The sequence below is a fragment of the Lemur catta genome, chromosome 15 (genome assembly GCF_020740605.2).
Source record: "Lemur catta isolate mLemCat1 chromosome 15, mLemCat1.pri, whole genome shotgun sequence".
Lineage (NCBI taxonomy): Eukaryota > Metazoa > Chordata > Mammalia > Primates > Lemuridae > Lemur > Lemur catta.
In genome coordinates, this window is record NC_059142.1 from 21843801 (window position 1) to 21858556 (window position 14756).

At 50.8% G+C, this 14756-nt stretch overlaps 1 protein-coding gene across 2 annotated transcripts in view; it reads right to left on the reverse strand.

Annotated features, from left to right (window-relative positions):
• The window catches only part of ASIC2 (acid sensing ion channel subunit 2), a 984251-nt gene that overhangs the window by 25510 nt on the left and 943985 nt on the right, over nt 1–14756 (reverse strand). The gene's annotated exons all lie outside the window — the stretch shown is intronic.

A 14756-nucleotide genomic window follows, 5' to 3' on the forward strand; every position in this document is an offset into this window, starting at 1 on the left:
GGGGAGCAGGAGTAGGGGTGCACTCTGGGCTGTTACTTTGTTGGGGGCCTCAGAAGGGCTTTTGTTAGCCCAGCTGGCCCAGTGGTCTTGCTCAGTTGAACCAAGCACTTCATTAACTCCTAGGATGTGTCAGGCACAGGGCCAGGCACGGGGGCTAGAGAGATGAGTAAAACAGGGTACCAGAGCTTGAGGGGCTCCTGTTTGCCTGAGTCCCTCAGCTACCATCTTGGGGTACATCCCCTGATCCCTGGGGCCTCTTCTCTTCTTCCTCCCCCAGCATGCACAGCTGAGGGGGAGTGGGAAGAACATGGCACCACACGACAGGCTGTGTGGTCTTGGTCAAGTTACCTAACTACTCTGGGCCTCAGTTTCCTTAAGTGCAAAACAGAGATAATGATGTGCAACTCCTAGGACTTCCTGAGGGTTAAATGAGACAAGGGATACGGAAGCACCTTGCACAGTGTTCACACGCGTTTTTGGAGTCCAAGTCTTTAGGTTAGGGAAGCGCTGATGAAAGCCCTTCATTCAAAGTGCCAGTCTGGTGGCTGGTTCCCACTTGTCTGCCCTAACTGGCATCCTGCTCTCAGGACAGACCCATATCTCTACCTGCTCACTGGGCCTCGGGGGCTGGCACATAGTAGGTGCTTGATGCTTTGTTGAATAAATGAATGAATACGTGAATTTCCTCACCCTGCTTTCTCCCAGTCCAAGTGCAGAGGATGAGCACAAGGAACTGTCCCCTCTAAACCAGGCAGAAGTAGAGGGTCTGTGCTGGTCCCCACAGGCTCTGTATTAAGGTAGGCTCAGCACTGGATCGCATCTGAGTCCTGGACTAGCCAATGGCCAGGTTTTCCTGTGTGACCTTGGGCATGACACTCAACCTCTCTGGGCCTCTGAGTCCCATCTGTAAGGGGCACTGTGCTCTGAGAGGCCCCAGGTTGTGGGATCAGGTGGCCCTCTGAGGTCCCCCTGTTTCTAGCCTCATGCCTGTGAGCTCCCCTCTTTTTCCCACCTTCCACTACAAGTGCAAAATGCAGTCTTGCCCACCCAGATGGAGGAGAAATCAGAGCCTGCTTTTTGAGCCATAATTTTCGATTTGATGTTTTTACTGCATCCTGCTGAATGATTTAAGTGTGTTCACAAATAATCATATTGTGCCCCTTTAAAACAATTTGAAAATCAAATAAAATACTAAAATCAAACCCACCAATCAGCCGGTAACAGAGGCAGCAAGGGGGTCTCAGGGGAGACTTGTCCTTGCAGGCAGCACAGAAGCAGCGCGGCACCCTCCCGCCCCCCGCCCCTGCCTGGCTTCAGTGAAGGTTCAACCCACAAGGTCAAAGCGGAAAGGAAGAGATCAGGACTAAGCAGGAGTCACTGCTAAGAGACTGAGCAATAGTAACACCTGCCAGTTGGTGCTTGGGGTAGGTAATTTAAAAATGTCATCTCTTTTTGTCCTCACAATGACCCTGGGAGATTGGGGTGACTACAGACTGCCCAAAAGACTGACTTTACACTAACAGATGGTATAAACTCAGCTGATATTTATTGACCACTTACTATGTGCCAGTTCTAAGCATTTTACTATGACTGACTCATTGCAACCTCGTAACAGCCGTGTGGGATCGGTACTTTTATTATCTCCATTGATAAGATCTGGTGAGACTGGAGCCCAGAGAGGTTAAGTGACCCCGGTCACATGGGTAGTGGGTGGCAGAGCTGGGGTTGGAACCAAGCAATCTGTGCTCTTCACAACCACCTTGTGCTGCCTTGCCCAAGGAAGGACTAGACCACGGCAGGGTGGGGCCACAGGAAGCGGAGGTAATTATTGGGTGGGCGGGTCAAGGCCGTCACAGAGATCTGAGAGATGGGAACATGTGTTCTTCAGACCCCAGTCTGGGAAATAGTGATTCGATTCATTGAACAGTTTAGTTCTTACAGCAACCTTGCAGTTGAATATTATCCCCATTTTACAGATGAGCAAACCTCAATATCTTGCCTAATGGCACACCGCTAAGAAGTGGCAGAGCAGGATTCAATCTCGGGTCTGTCTGACCGCAGGGCCACAGATTGGGAGCCAGGGGACATCCCAGTCTCGGCTCTGCTGTTGACCTGCTGCCCTCTCCGGGAGACTTAGCGTTCTCATCTGCAGCCTCTGAGTTCAGAATGGATAATCTCGAGGGGTAGTATACTCTAGGTGGTCGGTGCTCTATAAGGCAAACCACATGACTTCTCCCCCTCCCCTGTCCTCGCCATATGGCAGACATCACCAAGCAATCACAGATATGGCCTTAGAACTTATCTGCACGCTGTCATTTGATTGAAATTGGAAATGGGAGGAAATGTTCCATTTTGGGAGCCTTCATATGTAGAAACCATCAAACCACACATTGCTAAATATTCACCCAGAACAGACAAAAGTTATTATGTATTATATACAATACAGAAGGTGCTCAATATGACTTCCCCGCAGGACAGTAACCACACCCTGCTTTCTTGTGAGGGAGGACCCCGACTGGCACTTGGACCATCAGACCGCACCGGGAATCACCCCATCAGTATTCAGGCGCACCCCGCTCCTGTGCTAGGATCACACACAATTATTTGTTGTGCTGGCTGGAAACTAAGTAGCAGTAGTAGCTGATGTAGCACTTCTACAGGCAACAAAAATTAATTTAAAAAGTGAACTACCCATGGTTTGTGACTAATAAAATAATAAGCTCATATCCATTGCAAAAATGTCTATGAGTGGGAGAGAATGTGACAAGAGCAGAAAATGTGAATTAGTTATGCAAAAAAGCAAGAAGTTTTTTTTTGAAAGACTATAGCTTGCCTTATTTTAACATGACATTCACCTTGAGCCTTGCTGCCTCTAGACTTGCCTCTGACGCTCTACGAGAATCCTTGCAGCTTTGATGTCATGGGGCAGACACAGCCTCTGAGGTCTTGTTTTCATCCATCCACCACCCACCCACCTTCCACATGTCTAATAAGCATTTATTAAGCACCTAATCTGTTCCAGGAACACTGCTAGGAATTGAAGCTATGAAGATGAAAAAGATGGGGTCCCTATACCCATGGGGCTTACCGGCTAGAAAGAACAGAAACAGACGTAACCAACAAATGCTACAGTGGCTAATAAAGCATAGATGGAGTAGTGGGGTCACGGGGCAGGGGGGTGATTCAGAAAAGACCTTATGGAGGGGGTGATCACTCTGAGCTGAGTCTAGAAAAACTGTGTGGTTCATTAGGTAGATCAGGAGCGGGAAGGGTGTTCCAGGTAGAGGGAACAGCATGGGCAAAGGCACAGAGGTATAAAGAGGCCTGGACCAGAGGGGGAACCTCTGGCAATGCAGCAAGCCTGGCATATGGGTGACTGTCAGGCCGGGTGCTGTGTGCAGTGCCTAGTGAATGGCCCGGATGCCGTACCAGCCGAGCGACTGAACAATTCTCCATAATTGTTACTGTGAATCCCACACACACAGTGAATATACATCACTAGCAGGCATAGCCCCTGCTAACTTCACGCCCTCCCCACCACTCCGCAGTGTAAGGGCTGCCTTGCAGAAGAGCGTTTTTAGTGTGTCTTTGCATGCCGACGCACCATTATAATCGCATCTTCTTCGGGACACAATTTCTTGGGCAAGTGCTGTTGGCGCCGCTGGAAGCGTGTTCTCGGCAAATTGCCTCGGTGTGTGATGTGTTGATTGAAACCGGGAGAGGAGAAGTGGTCCAGGGATGCAGGTGGGGAGGCGGCCTCGCACACAGGAAGGAGCTGGGGCTTTGGGGTCATCAGGCCTGGCTTGGCCGCTTGCAGGCTGATGTGGCCACTTCCCTCTCTCAGAGCTCAGGTCTGCTTCAGCCCCTCCAGCCCCAGGCCTGGCTAGCGCCTGAAGTGCGCCTTTGTCTTCTGCGCTCTAGGGCCCAGGCAGGTCCACCACCCCACTTGCTGGTGCTGCCGGGGTCCTCAGGACTTAGTACTGGGGGGTCCTGATTCCTCCAGCCCCTCTCTCTGACCGGCGCTCTCAGCTCTGTAAGCTGGAAAGTGGCAATTGCATTCTAGATTGCATCTCTGCAATGCATTTTCCTTCCTCCTCCTCCTCCTCCTCTTTCTCTTCCTCCCTTTCTTTCTCTGGTTGCATTTCCATCTTTCTAACAAAACCTCTCAGTCCAACTTCTACCCTCAACTGAAGAGTCCGGTAGAGGCCAGCAGGAGTGACCTTTCTCTATGCTAAATTGGACTATCTCAGAGCTGCTGGGTACAGCTGTGCAGGGCGTGTACTGCACAACTGCAAGAGACTCTACTCACGTGGACTAAGGTGCGAATGATGCCTCCAGAGGGTGCACAGGGGCAGTCCTGAGCAGTCTGTTTCCCGGAACTGCAGTTCCATCTGGGGCTTCCCTCTGCTCCTTGGCTAATCATCTATCTTTGATCCCTGTCCTCCCACTCTTCCCCTTAACACATATTACATTTACATTGCAACGGAGACATTCCTGTATGAGTGGGGATTGGGGGTGGAGTCAGGAATCTGTTTGTGGGGCATGAATTGGCTTCCTCTCACTATCTCTTTTGGAATGGGGGCCTCTTATTACTTTGCTTTTTTTCAATGTCTATATTTGAAATGGAAGTTGGGTCCAGCTTAGAATGTTCACTTAACGGATATTTTTAAAAGTGAAGCACACCTTAATGCATTTGCTACAATTTTGGCTTCAGTTCCATTCAAAATCCACTTTTTGTACATCTGGGCGGGGAATGAAGGGGTGTCCATTGACCCTGGGCGGTGGGTTCTGTCCAGGCTGGGAGTGTGAGTGAGTGGGTGCTGGGTGTGTGTGGTGGCGGAGTTGAATGCAGGGAAGGGACACCTGCCCACTCTGGGCTCTGCAGCCCTCCTGTCCTCTCCTCTGGCCACTTGCCCACTCCCTGCCCCCTATGAGCCCTCCACAAGCCCCAGGACAGATTCTAAACTAGGCAGGAACGTTTTCAGCCCACCCAGCACCAAGCTCCAGGTCTTAGTCCTGAATGCAGAGGGAAGGGGACGCCTGTGTGGGCAGCAGGTGTGAGGATCTCTGCATGCACAGCCTCAGCTAATCCTCACGATCATTCTCCAGTTGGGGGTCGAGCTTCAGCTGCAGCACGTTGACAACTCCACGCCTGGCACTCCGTGCACCAGGGAGGCATCTGGAGGCCTGGCACAGGTATCACAATGAGCCCCAGCCACCTTCTCCCTCTGGGACTCCTCTGCAGGGGTGGGGGTTCCACAGGGCGGAACCAACCCCAGAGCCCGTGCTGAGGAGCTGGGGGAGTTTCTTCCCTGTGCCTGTGACACTGCGTGATTAAGGCTCTGCTTGGTCCCTCTGGAACCGAGGCAGCCTAGCAGGAAGGTCTGTGTGCACCAAGCAGTTGCCGTAACCCTCACCTTTTATTGTCCCCTTCCTGAATCTTTCCAGTGGGGGAAGGGTGGATGTTTACAGGCTTAACACACATGTGGCTTTTGTGTCATTCGGCAAGGGTGGGATGTGGAATCCAAAGTTTATGCTCTTGAGCCACTTGGCTCGCAGAGGGGAGGGTGAGTTCTTGGGTCCCATCTTTGCAGCTCAGCTCTGCACCAACTGGGGTGCCTGCTTCCAACCTAGGCTGGTTGCCTGGTTTTGGAGTTTATACTACCACACTGTGTTCCACAATTCCCCAAATAATTAATTTTCATGGGGTGCTCATTCAAATTTTGAAAACCCATCTACCATTATATGTTAGTCCTTCAAACGGTGGGTTCCCTCCACCCCACCCCAGAAATGCTGCAATCCTTGGCACACTGAGCCACATGCCTTACATGAGTCAGAGCTGCTTTACAATCCTAAAAAATCTTCTTTTCCACTAAATGATTTCAATTTTGTATGGCTGATCTGGTGGTCTTGTGTGGCTGCCAGCACTGGTTTTAAAGTCTATGGGCTGCATCCTGAAACACTTTGAAGGAGAATTGGGCAGACACTGCCCTTTACAGACATAATCACGAATGCTCTGGTCATTAGGAAGGACTGCAATGGAAAGATAAATATACCACCTGCTTCAGGAGCTCCAAGCCATTTGTACCTGTCATAGACTGAAGTGTGTCCTCCTGCCCCGAAAATTCCTATGTTGAAGCCCTAATTTCCAAGTAAAGGGCTCAATCTCCTGCTGGTCCACATACACCCTAATGCCTATGTCTGATCAGTTATGGTTCTTGCCCGCACTCTACAGAAAAGGAAATTGAGTCAAGAGAGGTCATGTCACCTGCTGCAGGTTACACAAGTGGTGGAATCCAGTCCCCCAAATCTGCTCCATGTCTGGTGCCCTGGGTCTTAAACACTTGAATAGTGCCCCTAGGCCCACCGGACAGGGGTTCTGCCTGAGTTCTGTGGTCCCTTCCCAGGGCCTGGAGTCCCAGGTTGGGTTTGGGTCTCTGTCGTAGGTATAGGATTCTGCCTGTCAGCCTGGACTGTGGGGTGTGGCTGCAGAGAGAGATCTGCCTGTCAATTTCACACGGAGGGGACAGTTTAGTCCCAGGTATTATTTTCTCCCATGCTTCCTTGCCCTCCTGGCTCGGTCCTAAGAAGGATATGCACCGTCACCTTCCCAGTGGGGGGTCCAACAGGGCGATATCAGTGTCCACATGGGACAACACATGGGCTTCTGGAAGAGATGGTGTGGGCAGGCGAGGTACCGTGTGATGCTGTGCAAAGAGCATGGGCTTCGGAATTGGGCAGGCCTGGATTCTGATCTTCAGCTGTGCCTCCATCTGCAGAAGGGGGCCACCAATACCCCCCGCGGATTTGTCGTGGAGACTGAACAGAATGGCCTAGGAGAGCGTGAGTACAATGGCACACAGCGGGTTCTTACCCGGTACTTGGGAGGTAGCATGATGTGGTTGAAAGACTGGGCTGTGGCCTCAGGCAGACCTGGGTTTGGGTCCAGCTCTCTCATGTATTGGCCAGTTTCCCCATCTGTACATTGGGACCAACAGCACGCATCTCCCTGCTTGTGAATTTTTATATTTCATCAGTTATAAGACACTTATTTTTCTGCATCCTAACACGTCTGTAACACCTTACCATCGGTGGCCTCTTGGCATTGTGTTATAGTTGAGCTGGTAGTGTTTTTCTTTCGTGCTGTCACATAAAATAATGTTGACTTTCCAGTTGTTGTTGCTACCTTAGGTCTGATGACATATCGTCAGTGAACTCGTGATTGCAAACGGCTCAGCAGGGCGCCCGGTGCAGAGCAGCTCAGTCAATAGCAGCTGTTGTCATTGTTGCCCGTAGGACCATGGGCAGGTTTTAAAATATCTTTGAGTCTCAGTTTCCTCGTCTGCACAACTGGATTAATTATCTCTACTTTATAGGGTTAGAGAGAGTATCAAATGAGATGAACATATAGACCGAGGCAGCTACCATGCTTTTGGCCTATAACAGGAGCTCCCAAATGTCCTCCTCCTCCCCAGGGCTGCACCCAGGGAAAATTCCCCATTTTCGGATTTTTGGCCCTGGTAGGGTTGGGTAGGGGAGGGAATCCTCATGCCTGAGCTCTTTGGCCCTGCTGGGCAATCTGGCTCCTGCTCACAGTTGCCCCCTAGTGGTCCCAAGGATCAGACAAGGGTTTTTGAACCAGGCTGGGGAGATTAATCTGCTTGACAGAAGACCTGGAGCCCAACCTTGGGGACTGCAACCGAGAAGATGGAACCTGCCGAGTCTTCTGCGGAGGTTCTCTTTATACCTCCATGTGGCTGCTGGGAAAATTCCTCGGATCATAGATCCAAATGCAGAGGCCACTCCTCCACCCCCACCCACCTCTCAGGAGGACACACCGCTGTGCTGGGGACATGTGGGAAGAGAGGGCTGACTTTGGTCGGCAAAACCGATTGGCAGCATCCCTTCTCTTGTGTGCCCAAGACACCACAGTCTGGATCGGGCCCCACCAGAACTAGTGTCACATCCCGGTTGTGGATGACCGTGGCCACATGATGTCCACTCTAGGTTAATGCATTGGCAGGGTCTGCTGTATAGTCGTCAGTGCTTAAAAATGTTAGGTTGCCTACGCTGCTTCCTTCTTCCCCAACTCAGGTGCTTTGGAAAGAGCATAAAAAATCAGAAGCAATATTGACTTCAACTACAAAATGCTCAGATGTCTTTCCTGCTGCTCTGATAAGTGGTCTTTGAAGTGAACCTTCCCCCGTGAGTCTGTAACATCACAGATGAGCAGATGCAAATGATTAGACCATGAGGGAGTGCTGGGTGCTCAGCTTTCAGAGAGGAGCACATAGCCCCCATTTAAGCCCTTCGCCCGACTCCTTGAGATTGTTCCACAGCCCTGGGCTCTCCCACCTGGTGGTGGGGAGACTGCAGATGGAAACACCATGACAGAGGGTGGGACGGTGGGAGGGGGGGACCCTGGAGTGACACCCTCTGGTTCAGGGACTTTGCATAGATCAGGTATGAGGTAGGCACTGTTGTCCCTGCTGTGCAGATGAAGAAACTGAGTCAGAGACATGAAGAACTTTGGTCTCACTGCTGGTAAGTGGCCGGGTCAGGATTCAGACTTGGACAGTCTGATGCTGAAGCCCAGCACCACTGTCCTGTGGTCCCCACACCAAGGCAGCCCTCCTTGTCTAACACGAGGTGGCCACTGCCCACGTTTTATCAGAGCCCCATTGAGAGATTCCTGTATGTCTCAGGGTGCTCTGTTGAAGTTCTCCTCTTTCCTTCTCAGTGAGGGACAGACATGTCATCGCCATCCTCCAGATGAGAAGACTGAGGCTCACAGAGGCAAAGAGATTTTCTTGAGATCATTTAGCAAGTCAGAGGCAGGGTTGAATGCGAATCCAAGTCTTTCAACTCCCAGTCCTACCACGCACTAGCTTAGTGCCTTTGGGCAAGTTAGTGAACCTCTTTGAGTATCCGTTACCTCTGTGTGAGATAGGGATACTATTCTCCGTCTTGGAGCCTTTTTATGAGCTAATATATGAACAGAATATAGCACATTGCCCATATGACATACAGCTGGTGTTCAATAAGCAGAGATCCTGTCCTTTATCGTTGGCAAACGAAGTCAGAAAAAAATTTTGTTTGCCTTAAGAAAATCCTGTCTGTGAAATTCACAACCTTGGGTCAAGACAGGCATTATTTCAATTATTCAAGGATCCATGATTTTGGCAAAGGGGCTATCCAGGGTCCTTTAAATAGCAGCTACATGTGCACACTGCCATGCCTGTTTACGAGTCATTAGTTACTTGACAGTGACGTTAGTGGGAAGAGAGAAAGAGCAGAGCCCACATTATGGAAAGCCAGTGCGAGGACTGCTAGAAATCAAATGGTATTGCAGAAAAAAATAGATCTCAAAGAGTACCCAAGGAAAAGATTTCATTTACAAACACCTATTTCTCCCTCTTTCCTAGGAACCCATCCTTCTGTTGTTCAAAGCCAGTTAGAAATGCACAGAGTCAGGCACTCCCAAACATTTCCCCCAGAACTTTAAAAGCTCAGTGACAGGTGATTGGAATGAGCCTTCACAATGTAAGATGCCAAGGTTGTAATTGTTAATTCTTCTGGCCGTAATTTATCCTGCTATCCCCTTGGGTAACTAAACAGCTTTGATCACGAGTTGCCCAATTGGCTTATAAGTCTTCTTGATGAATCACTCTCATTCTCCCAGTCCTTTCTCTGGGCTGCAGTAATTCTTGACAACTGCCTTGGAGCCTCTGTCTCCTGTGGACGTGGAGGGGAAGAGCCATCTATTAGGAGGAACATGCAGAGAACAAAAAGCCCCTGGCATTGAGAGGGTTGGCAGGTGGAGGGCGAAGCCCTGTCCTCAGGACAGAGAGGCCAGAGCACAGGATGGGGGACACAGTCTGTGCCCAGTGACCTCCAGGGTATGAGGCACCCCTGCTTGTTGAGGGTCTTTGGATCAGGGGTGGCTGGGCAAATGCTGCCCACCAAGCTCCAGTGGGTGTCCAGAGTATCTTCATTAAGAAAATGCCATGTGCTCAACTGTGCACTCACGGCACAGATAAACCAGGGCAGTGTAGCAGAGACCATGAAGGCTCCAGTAGTGGAGGTCTCATCTCTCCGGGCTGGCTGTCTTTCCCAGCCCCCCTTGAATGTAGGTGAGGCATGTGACTAGTTCTCACCTATGCGATGTGGTAGAAATGATGTGGGTCCCACTGGCTGAGGCAGTTAAGAGTAGATGTCCCCTCTCTTTCCCCAGCTCACAGCTAAAGACAGATGAGCCTGAAAACCTAGAGGAAGATGGAGACACAAGCTGGAAGAAGCCTGGATCCCTGAGTGACTGCGTGGAACAGAGCCCCACTGCCAATCGCATTGGACTGCAACATGAGTGAGGAATACATTTTTATTATGTTAAACCACTCTGATTTGAAGGGTGATTGTTACGGCAGTTAGCGTCACCTGTCTGATACAGGCAATACTTTATTTAACAGAATTCAAATTCTCCAACTTAAGGAAATCCCAGGTGGCAGTCTATTCTGAGTCAGCAGGGTGACTTTTATTAACTAGATAGTAGATTGTAATGCATCTCTGATAGCTGTGTATGGAAACTTAGCTTACAACTTGAAGAACATTGGCTATATGGATTCTTAATGATGAGACCACATACATTATTTTTGCTGGGGGCTGGAAGGAAGAACATGGTCTTTCTATAAAAGGACCTTGATCCCTCTCTCCTCTTGCTTAGCAAGATTCCATCCCCCCAAGTCAATGCAAGTGTCCCCTCTTCTCCATGCACTGAGACTGTCATCTCTCTCCCGGACTACGGCAACAGCTTTCTAACTGGCCCTCTGCCTCCCATGTACCCTGCTCCAATCTCACCCCCATCTGATCTTCCTAAAATGCGGACCGAATCATACCACCGTCCCACTGGATAAAACCCAGCTCCTTTTCTCCAGAAGACGCTCCGCGATTGGCCTTTGTATCTCTATTCTCATCTTCCCCCCAACCATCAGGCTCTCTCAGCCTCGCTGCCTTTGCCCTTCTGCCTTTCTGCCTGGAATGTTCTTCCTGCTTGTCAGCCTGCAACCACCTACCCAGCCTGCAAGGCTCTGTTTGTGTCCCTCTGCCAACAAGACTTCTCCCTCCATTCCTTCTGGTGTCCAGGTTTGGGTTTCACCCCAGCACCTGCCACACCTCATTGTATTTACTGCCTGACCCGCCCACCTCCTACTAGCCTTCGAGCTTTTGCGGGAAGGATGTAGGGGACTGATTTCTCCTCCCCAGGGCTAACTGAAAGCTGGGGCTCAAATGACTAAATTCCTGGGCTCTGTTGCTGCCAAGCCAGTTACCAAGGCAACTTTCCCTCCTTGGGCCTCAGTTTCCCCATAAGTAAAATTGGGAGGTTGCTTTGCAAGAGATGGTCCCTAATGGTCTCAAAGGGACTCTCCACTTTCAGCATTCCAGGATTTTATGACGTGACCACTGGCACAGCGCAGCCACGTGAGGGAGATGAATGCGCAGAGCTTTTCCTGTGTGCAAGCCACAATTCTTCAGGAGACTGTCCTTGGGGGTGCATGTGGCTCGCAGCTTCGCCTGACACCAGAGAGAATTTATCATTACAGAAAAGCTTATGGTGCAGGTTTAGCAAATGTGGCGTCTCGGGCGTTCCGGCGTTTCATTTATCAAGTAAACACAGCTTCGTTATTTAGACTTCAGTCACTTGGCTCATAAACTATCATTCAGATATAAAAACTGGGGTAAGATGTCCTCTTTTATTGACCCTGATGAGAAATGGGCATGATCAATTATGCCTCGGCTTGGGGAGAAGGGCCGTTTGCAGGCCTGCAACTTGTTACACGGGTGCCGTTATTTCAGGCTGTGATCCAGAGTGAGCCGGAGGCGTTCTCAACACACTTCACGCCCTGCCTAAAGCGGGCTCAGGGAGTTCCATCACCGTTGGCCATGTGGCCTTGGGCAAGTCCCCTCCCCTCTCCCCACCCCGTGTTAGCCCCTGGGTCAGGGCTGTCCTACATGCAGTCCCCAGGGGTGATGCTGGAGTGGTTCATCCCTCTCCCAGTGCTCCAAGAAGACCCTGCAAGAGAGTCAGGTGTATCTAAGGGACTTACATTCCTAGGTTTAACAAGCTCCAGTGAGAATGTGCTGGTTGTGCTATGACGTTGGCAACTCCTCCCTGCCAGATGCCTGGCCTTGGGCAGGTGGGATTTGCCCCTGGTGGCTGGATGTGCACCACCTACTCAGTGCAGGCCACTCGACTCATCGGACTCCAGTGAAGCCCCTCACGTCTTGGCTCAGCTGCCATCTTTTCCTCACCTGCCCTGGTTCTACACCTTCCCCAACGGTCACTTTTGGTTTCCAAGGGACTCTGGGGTCAGCCAGTCTTCTGAGAATTCCCATTCCCCCGTCCACTCCATATTCCTATGTTATGGCTGCGTTTTCTGATATGCATCTTAAGCCCTGCCTCTTCCAGGAAGCTTTCGGGGCTTGTCCTTCCACTCTCCCTCTTCTGGATTCCTGCCTCACTCCCCATCTGATTGCTTAGTGGACGCAGCCCTGTGCTGCCACTTATCTGTCTAGGAGATGGTATCTTTCCATCTGTCCCAGAGGCCACAGGGTCTTTGGGAACAGAGCCTGTCTGGGGGTTCTTCATAACCCCAACTTCACCAGCTGCAGGACACCCTGGAGGCTCTCATTAGCATTTATTGCAGTGCAACAGAACAGAAGTTGGGGAAGAAATGATTCCTGAGGTTAAAGTCCGAATCCTTAACTTGGCCTGCAGGCTCTGCTTGATCCAGCCCCACCTGCCTCTCAATTTCTACTTCCTCCACTTCCTGATCCAGGCTTCATGCTCTGTAATGGGAATTGCTTACGAGCTGCTTCTTGCCTCTGTGCCTTTACTTAGTCTGTTCACGATGCCTGCAATGCCTTTCCTCCCACTTTTCACCCAGCAAATGTTTACTAATCCATGAAGACCAGTTTAGACAGCACTTCCTCCAGGCAGCCTTCCCTGATCTCCGTTTGAGTGAGGACTCCTCCTCTAGACTCTCACAGCACCCCTGCACTTCCCCTGTTCTAGCACTCAGCACCAGGCATCATACCCAGGTCACAGGCTGGGCAGCCTCCTCCCCCAGGCTGTGGGCTCCTGAGGGTGGGGCCCCATGTCAAGCATCTGTGAGCTCCCAGGCCGTGCAGATGCTTAGGAAATATTTGTTGAATTAATGGATGGATGGATGGATGGATGGGTGGTGGGTCCTGGGGAGTCCTGCTGGGGCTGGAAATAAGATGACACAAGGAGACGTCAGGTTCGGGTCCAGGGGCAGACGTGAGCAGCCAGGCCCAGACTAGGTGTCAGGGATCCAGTGAGGTGGTGGGCTGTCTGCGTGCGGGTCAAGGAGGACCATGGGTTCCAAGGGGAGGCCCAGGAAGGGGAGGGGCAGAGCGAGGGGGGTGTCAGTGGTCTGTAAGGGTGGGGGGTGCTGGAGGTGCTTGTGTGGGCCCAGCCCCAATCCTGCCTTTATCCACCTGCCCCACCTCCAGCTCGCAAAGGAACGGTGTGTGCCTCTGTCCTCACCACCTTCCTTCTTATTTCCACTCGAAACAGGCTGTCCTCACAGTGTATGCAAGCACAGAGGGAAATGGGGCCCGTGGAAATTCTTACTGATAGAGAGTGAGGCCATGGCTCAGTGTCCTTGTGTGTGTGTCTGTGTGTGTTTGCTGGAGGGGGAGTGTGAACGACCGTAGCAATTCTCAAACTTGAACGTGCCGGAATCACGAGGAGATCCTATCCAAGTGCAGGTTCTGGTTGGCGGGGTCTGGGGCAAGGCCGGAGACCCTGCATTTCTGACAAGCTGGTGTGGCTGAGCTGCTGGTCTGTGCACGACGCTGGATGGCAAAGAACCAGGGAGAATCGGCGCCTCTCCCTGGGGCCCCTTGAATGTACTCTTTGAAGATAAAGGGTCTGGACCAAAGGCCACAGAGTCATGCAGTCATGGAATTTTTAGAAAGTTTATGTTGGATGGGACCAGAGAGATTATCATATATCATCAAATCTAAGATGCTAACCTCTGTAAGATGTATCATTATTCTGCATCTACCACTAAGAAAAAAATATGCTCATGATTAATGGTAAGAGGCCATCCATTGTAAGACACATCCCTATTTCAGAGATGTTGAAATATTTGACTTAGAATGGATGGAATAAGATATTTGATATAAACAACCCCCTTCTCTGGGACAGCTTGGCTGGCAAGATGCAGAGGTGACACCTGCTGCAGTTTCCTTTCTTGAGAGGCCTGGGAAGGTGCTGGAGAGCATTATCAGGCCTAGGGGGAAGGGGGGAGGGTTCTCTGCAACCACCAGGCTCCTGAGGACCCTTCCAGATTGATTCCCAGCTCAGCCCCGCACTCCAGGCTGAACCCCATAAAGAGGAAATCCTTTCCATCCCTTGACAGCATATTTCTACTGAGAAACCTCAAACCCAGGGCTCTGGGTTCTTTATTTGTCTGATTTTTATATTCAAGACATCCTCTTCTTTCTATTCTAGAGATTTGGAAGTGAAATTGAATCCCAGATGGCATGGTTTGAGCCTTTCTGCCCTTGGCCTCTCTGCTCAGGAATCAGAAGAAAAGCAACTATTCCGTGTTCTCTTGGTCCTGTCTCCTCCACGATAAATGGTGGAGTTAACTGAATAGCAGAGCTGGGTCACTCAGGGTAGAGGATCTCAACCGCACTGTGCATCAGGACCGCCTCGGAGCGATTTTATG